At 44.6% G+C, this 6,879-nt stretch overlaps 1 long non-coding RNA gene across 1 annotated transcript in view; it reads left to right on the top strand.

The window, feature by feature from the left end:
* The first annotated feature begins 3,873 nt into the window (after nucleotides 1-3,873).
* LOC142061043 (uncharacterized) overlaps nucleotides 3,874-6,879 on the top strand; it is a 102,951-nt gene continuing 99,945 nt past the window's right edge. The window contains exon 1 of the long non-coding RNA XR_012662028.1: nucleotides 3,874-6,162. This is a non-coding gene — a long non-coding RNA (uncharacterized LOC142061043). The remainder of the gene's footprint in view (nucleotides 6,163-6,879) is intronic.

The following is a 6,879-nucleotide window of genomic DNA, read 5'->3' as shown; positions in this document are numbered from 1 at the left end:
CACTCCACCATTGAGTGCTGCTGTGCCAGACATGCTAGAACGTCAATACGAACTGGAGTCCAAGGCAGCCAAGTGGTATGCCACAATTGATATTGCTAATGCATTCTTCTCAATCCCTCTGGCAGCAGAGTGCAGGCCACAGTTTGCTTTCACATGGAGGGGCGTCCAGTACACCTGGAATCGACTGCCCCAGGGGTGGAAACACAGTCCTACCATTTGCTATGGACTGATTCAGACTGTACTGGAACAGGGAGAAGCTCCAGAACACCTTCAATACACTGATGACATCATTGTGTGGGGCAACACAGCGGAAGAAGTTTTTGAGAAAGGAGAGAAAATAGTCCAAATCCTTCTGAAAGCTGGTTTTACCATAAAACAAAGCAAGGTGAAGGGACCTGCATAAGAAATCCAGTTCTTAGGAATCAAATGGCAAGATGGTCGTCGTCAGATTCCAATGGATGTGATCAACAAAATAGCAGCCATGTCTCCACCAACTAGCAAAAAGGAAACACAAGCTTTCTTGGGCGTTGTGGGTTTTTGGAGAATGCATATTCCAAATTACAGTCTGATCGTAAGCCCTCTCTATCAAGTGACCCAGAAAAAGAATGATTTCAAATGGGGCCCTGAGCAACCACAAGCCTTTGAACAGATTAAACGAGAAATAGTCCATGCAGTAGCTCTTGGGCCAGTCCGGGCAGGACAAGATGTAAAAAATGTGCTCTACACTGCAGCCGGGGAGAATGGCCCTACCTGGAGCCTCTGGCAGAAAGCACATGAGGAGACCCGGGGTCGACCCCTAGGATTTTGGAGTCGGGGATACAGAGGGTCCGAAGCCCGCTATACTCTAACTGAAAAAGAGATATTGGCAGCATATGAAGGGGTCTGAGCTGCTTCAGAAGTGGTTGGTACTGAAGCACAGTTGCTCCTGGGACCCTGACTGCCAGTGCTGGGCTGGATGTTCAAAGGAAAGGTCCCCTCTACACACCATGCAACTGATGCTACGTGGAGTAAATGGGTTGCACTGATCACCCAGCGGGCTCGAGTAGGAAACCCCAGTCGCCCAGGAATTTTGGAAGTGATTACGGACTAGCCAGAAGGCAAAGACTTTGGATTATCACCAGAGGAGGAGGTGACACGTGCTGAAGAAGCCCCACTGTATAACAAACTGCCAGAAGATGAGAAGCAATACGCCCTGTTCACTGATGGGTCCTGTCGCCTTGTGGGAAAGCACCGGCGATGGAAGGCTGCTGTACGGAGTCCTACACGACAAGTAGCAGAAACTGCTGAAGGAGAAGGTGAATCGAGCCAGTTTGCAGAGGTAAAGGCCATCCAGCTGGCCTTAGACATCGCTGAACAGGAAAAGTGGCCAGTGCTCTATCTCTATACTGACTCCTGGATGGTGGCAAATGCCTTGTGGGGCTGGCTGCAGCAGTGGAAGCAAAGCAACTGGCAGCGCAGAGGCAAACCCATCTGGGCCGCCACATTGTGGCAAGATATTGCTGCCTGGGTAGAGAAACTGGTTGTAAAGGTACGTCATGTGGATGCTCACGTCCCCAAGAGTCGGGCCCCTGAAGAACATCGAAACAACCAGCAGGTAGATCAGGCTGCCAAGATTGAAGTGGCTGAGGTGGATCTGGACTGGCAGCATAAGGGAACTATTTCTAGCTCGGTGGGCCCATGACACCTCAGGCCATCAAGGGAGAGATGCAACATACAGGTGGGCTCGTGATCGGGGGGTGGACTTGACCATGGATATTATTGCACAGGTTATCCACGAATGTGACACATGCGCTGCAATCAAGCAAGCGAAGCGGGTAAAGCCTCTGTGGTATGGGGGACGATGGCTGAAATATAAATATGGGGAGGCCTGGCAAATTGACTACATCACACTCCCACAGACCCGCCAAGGCAAGTGCCATGTGCTTACAATGGTAGAAACAACGACTGGCTGGCTGGAAACATATTCTGTCCCCCACGCCACTGCCCGGAACACTATCCTGGGACTTGAGAAACAAGTCCTCTGGCGACATGGCGCCCTAGAGAGGATTGAGTCAGACAATGGGACTCATTTCTGAAATAGCCTCATAGACACCTGGGCCAAAGAGCATGGCATTGAGTGGGTGTATCACATCCCCTATCACGCACCAGCCTCTGGGAAAATTGAACGGTACAATGGACTGTTAAAAAGTACACTGAGAGCAATGGGGGTGTGGAACATTCAAGCACTGGGATACACATTTAGCAAAAGCCACATGGTTAGTCAACAGGAGGGGATCTGCCAACCGAGCTGGCCCTGCCCAGTCAGAAATCCTACATACTGTGGAAGGGGATAGAGTCCCTGTAGTGCACACAAGAAGTATGCTGGGCAAAACAGTCTGGGTTCTTCCTGCCTCCGGCAAAGGCAAACCCATTCGTGGGATTGCTTTTGCTCGAGGACCTGGGTGCACTTGGTGGGTGATGCGGGAGGATGGAGAAATCCGATGTGTGCCTCAAGGGGATTTGATTTTGGGTGAAAACAGTCAATGAACTGAATGGCACAATGTGAACTGCTATATAATACTGTGTGTCACCTCTGTGTTGTACCAATGATATCAGAGTACAAGCCTCCCAACCCATGGAAGATCAACTATGAAACAAGCCGTGCAGCAGTGATGGAACGATGACTGACTCGGTATGCAGCAACCCACCGCCACGCACCATCTCTCCCACCTGGAAAGACTGATACAACAGATGGAGCCCAGAGTCATGGACTGGGTGAACTCGATGGACATTTTAATGGACATTTTACAGGGAAGGTCCATGAACTAAGGGAATGATGTCTGTGTATTATGTTAAAGGATGGGAAGGGGAGGGGTGGTGGTTGGTACAGTTGTATTGCATCATATGGGACCTGGGCATGGTGTAAATGGTATGGAATAAGGGGTGGAGAATGTGCTGGTTTTGGCTGAGAAGGGGTTAATTCTCCTCACTGTGGGGGTCGGCTACCTTTCCAGCTTCCCGCGCTCTGCTGTGTGGCGGGGGGGAGCTGGGAGGGGCAGGGCCATGGTGGGGGCGGCTGACCCCGACTGGCCAATGGCAGGTTCATTCCATACCATGTGACACCATGACCAGTATATTGAGGGGGGGCAGTGGCAGCGGCAGCGCGGCGTCGGGTCGGCGGGCGGCGAGAGGCTGCAGCGCGTGCAGTTTGTTTCGGCGGTTCGTTCCCCCCCTCCCCCGGGGCTTTGCGCCTCTCGTTGTTCTCCTTTACATTGCATTTCTACTGTTGTTTCTTTTAATTTTAATTATTAAACTGTTCTTATCCCAACCCACGAGCGTTACCCTTCTGATTCTCTTCCCCATCTACCAGTGGGGGAGTGAGCGAGCGACTGTGTGGGGCTGAGCTGCCGGCTAAACCGCGACAGCATGCCAGAATCCAGGCATTCAGCTGTAGAGCTCAAAACTGCTGAACAGCTTTTCCCCCTTTCCTTTGTAATATCCATTGCATGACATGCAGAGTGTTAAAGCTATGTGCTTTAGGTTATTCTCAAGCAGCACAGAACTGTAGTTGTCACCATCACCTTGTCTTGAAATCCTTTGCTGTATATTTTTATGTTTGTCATTTAAGTTGTTTTTAAATTGCATCTGAATCAGTATTTCAGACTATTTGGGGGGAAGCATCGTCATTCAGGAGAGGCCTGATGCAGTGACCTTGCTCACACTGAGGATTTCTTCTTCAGGTGAACAGAAGTGCTGATAATGGGCAGTTTGTGATGCTCTCTGTAAGAGAAAGGGTGTTGGAATTGCTCCACTTGGATACTTTTGATGGAACTCAAAAGCATCCATCTCTTTGTGGTAACTGCTTAAATTCTGTAAACATTTGTTGCTCAAAAGCATCCCTTCCTCTGTATCCTCTGTGTTTTTTAGGTTTTTTTACCTTCTTATACACTAACAATGGTTTTGTTGTATTTGAGGCAGTAACATTTCACAACAAAACCAGCTCTGCAACACCCTTAGATGCCTAATTCTCTCTTCTTCAAATATTTAAGACTCATTTAACATGCTTCATATTACAGCTGTTCCCTTTAACTTTTTGTTTGTTTGTGGGCTTTTTGTTCTGGAGTTTTGTGTTTGCTTTTTTTTGTTTTGTTTGTTTTACTGTGGTCCCACTTCTTTGCATGCCTTAAAATAGTTCTGATTGATTTCTGTAATTCATTTTGGTCAATGAGAGATGCTTGCATTTTGGCTGCTTTGCTGCAAATGCTAACTTCTCTAAAGCAGAAGTACACCCTTTCCCCATTTAATTGTGGGACTTTCTGACCCTATGCTGAACAACCCTCCTTTCTCTCCAAAGCTGGGATCTCCACAGTAAGAGTTGGTAAACATGGGCAGTTTTGGGTTGGGTTTTTTGTTTGTTTGGGTTTTGGTTTGGTTTGTTAATTTGGTTTTGGCTCAATGTTGATTAAACAACTGTGTGTGTTTTGGTGCTGGAAAGTGTAGTGAAGAGGAATACAGCCTGTGTCTATTACCTTAGTGTAAGTTTTAGCGCTGTTTTAATTATGAGTAGCTGTATGACTTCTGCTGGCATGCTCTACTATCTGTGAAGAACATCATGAGTGTTTGAAATTCAGAAGGCAAGCTGAAAGTTTGGTGCTTCCCTATTAAAAAGAAATTAATAGGTGGAAAATCAACTAAATATTACTTTCTTTTTCCTGATGATAGCCCTGACTCCTTTTTAAAATAACTTTTAAATTAATTTCATTTGGAGCTTAAGGCAGGGCTGTTTCATGGACATTCTTAATGCTACTTTGATTTCCTTTCTTGTACAGTATTATAACTAAATATTTTTTCTAGCTCTGTATTGCCTGTTTGCCCTTCAGGCTGCACAGATTGTAAAATTATATTTCTCTGCTTCTGGCCACTGATCTACAGTCTCTTTTCTGTCCTCTAATCTGCTGTTCTTTAGTACTTTGATTCCTCATGTTCTTGGGTGGCCTTTCTTATCCCTCTCTTTTGGATTTAGTGTTTTCTCTAGCTTTTCTGAGGCCGCTTTCTCCATGTTCATTGTCCGTTTGGCATCAGCATGATCTGTAGCTTAGCTCTTTCTTCCTTTCATCCTTCACAAGATTTCTGCTGCATATGGTGGCCACCTTTCTTTAAAACTGCTTTAGCAAAAGCTCTTTCAAAACTTATGCAATCTACCATCTACCTTCTTGCCTGTTGTTATCTTCACTGTTCCCTCCCCACTATGCTCCTAGTTTGAGATCTGTCAGCTCTGTGTGATTAAATCAGTGTAAATAGGCTTGGCAAACAGTTTTGGGTTCTTATATATTGGCTCTCCCTGGGTCCTCAGATTTTTCCCCCCTCCTTCTCTCTGCTAGAGAACCTTTTCTCTCTCAGCACCATCTCTTGAGCGCTGCCTCTTTCTCTGCCTTTTCTGTCTTTGTCTGTTGTCTCCAGGGCCTCCACTGTCACATCATACAGTTCTTCCATCATATCTGGCATTTCTGACCTGATCTTCCTCTCTAGCTTGCCTGCATTTTCTCATTAGTTACAGGCATCCCCTACTGATTCTGTCAGACTTTTAAAAAAGTAAGGTATTTCCTACAGCTTTTCTAATTTTTTTTCCCCCTGTGACTTTAAAAAATGTCCTCTAACAACTAAAGCAAATTGGTGGGGTTTTTGTATTAGCTTGTTTGCTTTCTTCCTTTTTTGTTTTGCTTATTGACTTCCTGGAGCCATTCTGAAAAATCTTCAGACCGTCCCATTTGTAGTGCTTAACACCAATACCATCTGTATTTCTAAAAACTACTGTGGAAGGTTGAAGTTGTGTGTTAGCCTGCTTTTGTGATTTGAGATGTAACATGTTGAAGCTGTCTAATGGCCATCATGATGCATTTTTTAGGTCTTTTAATACGGTTTGTTCCAAGTATGCTTCACTAACAGTTTATGCTATCAACATGTTGCCTTGAGCTTCCAGTTGCACAACTTTAGCAACCTTCACCTACTGACATTCTCTTTCCTAAGGCCAAGTTTCCCAGGAGATTTTTCTCATGTGACACAATCTTCTGTAAACTAGAGAGCTGAAATCTCTTAGGAAAATTAGTTCATCAGGCTTTAGTACTGGGTGACCTCACTGTGAAACAGCCTCTAAAATATATTTTGTGTGTCCAGATTTCCGAGGTAATTCCATTAGTATCATTCCTATGGTAGCTAAGCATGTAGATTGTCTTATTATCACAGTCCTTGAATTAAATTCAGGCTAATTCAGTAGATGGTGATATGGGTTCCATGTAACTTCTCACTTCCAAAACTTCTCTCCATTTCTAATGTTAACTTTTTTTAGAGAAATACCGTTATCTTTCTCCTTGTTAACACCTTTAAGTGATGTACACAAAATAAGTGCAAATTGAGGTGATACATTTGATGTACTCTCATAAAAGTAGGACAGCTGTCTCTTTTTTTGTCAAAAAACATCTTTGAGTTAATGTTTCACTCTTTTGATATTGCTACCTGTTTTGGGACAGTTAAGATTAGTTAAGATTCACAGGGATGAGTGTGGTATAAATTCCTGAATAATGAGACTGAGCAATTAACTGTTTTTCATGATAACAGAAAAACAAAGCAGTCACTATTTGTATTGTTTTATCAAGCATTCTTTCAAAATATGCAGAATTTCTGTTTCCTGAAATCAAGTGGTCTGTAACAAACTAAAAATTATTTTGGGTTTTAAACTAGGCAAAAGAGCATCCTTCGATGGGGGATATTGAGATAATTACACCACTTGTGATTTTTTTTTTTTTTTTAATTTGAGATGTTGACTATATCAAGGTGAAAAGGGGTCTAGGATCCGTTGTCAGCTGTGCCCCAAGAATGCTTTGTGTCTGTGGATTTATTTGT

Source organism: Phalacrocorax aristotelis, chromosome 8 (genome assembly GCF_949628215.1).
Source record: "Phalacrocorax aristotelis chromosome 8, bGulAri2.1, whole genome shotgun sequence".
Classification (NCBI taxonomy): Eukaryota; Metazoa; Chordata; class Aves; order Suliformes; family Phalacrocoracidae; genus Phalacrocorax; species Phalacrocorax aristotelis.
The sequence above is the reverse complement of the archived record's forward strand: the minus strand, read 5'-3'. Positions and strand labels throughout refer to the sequence as shown.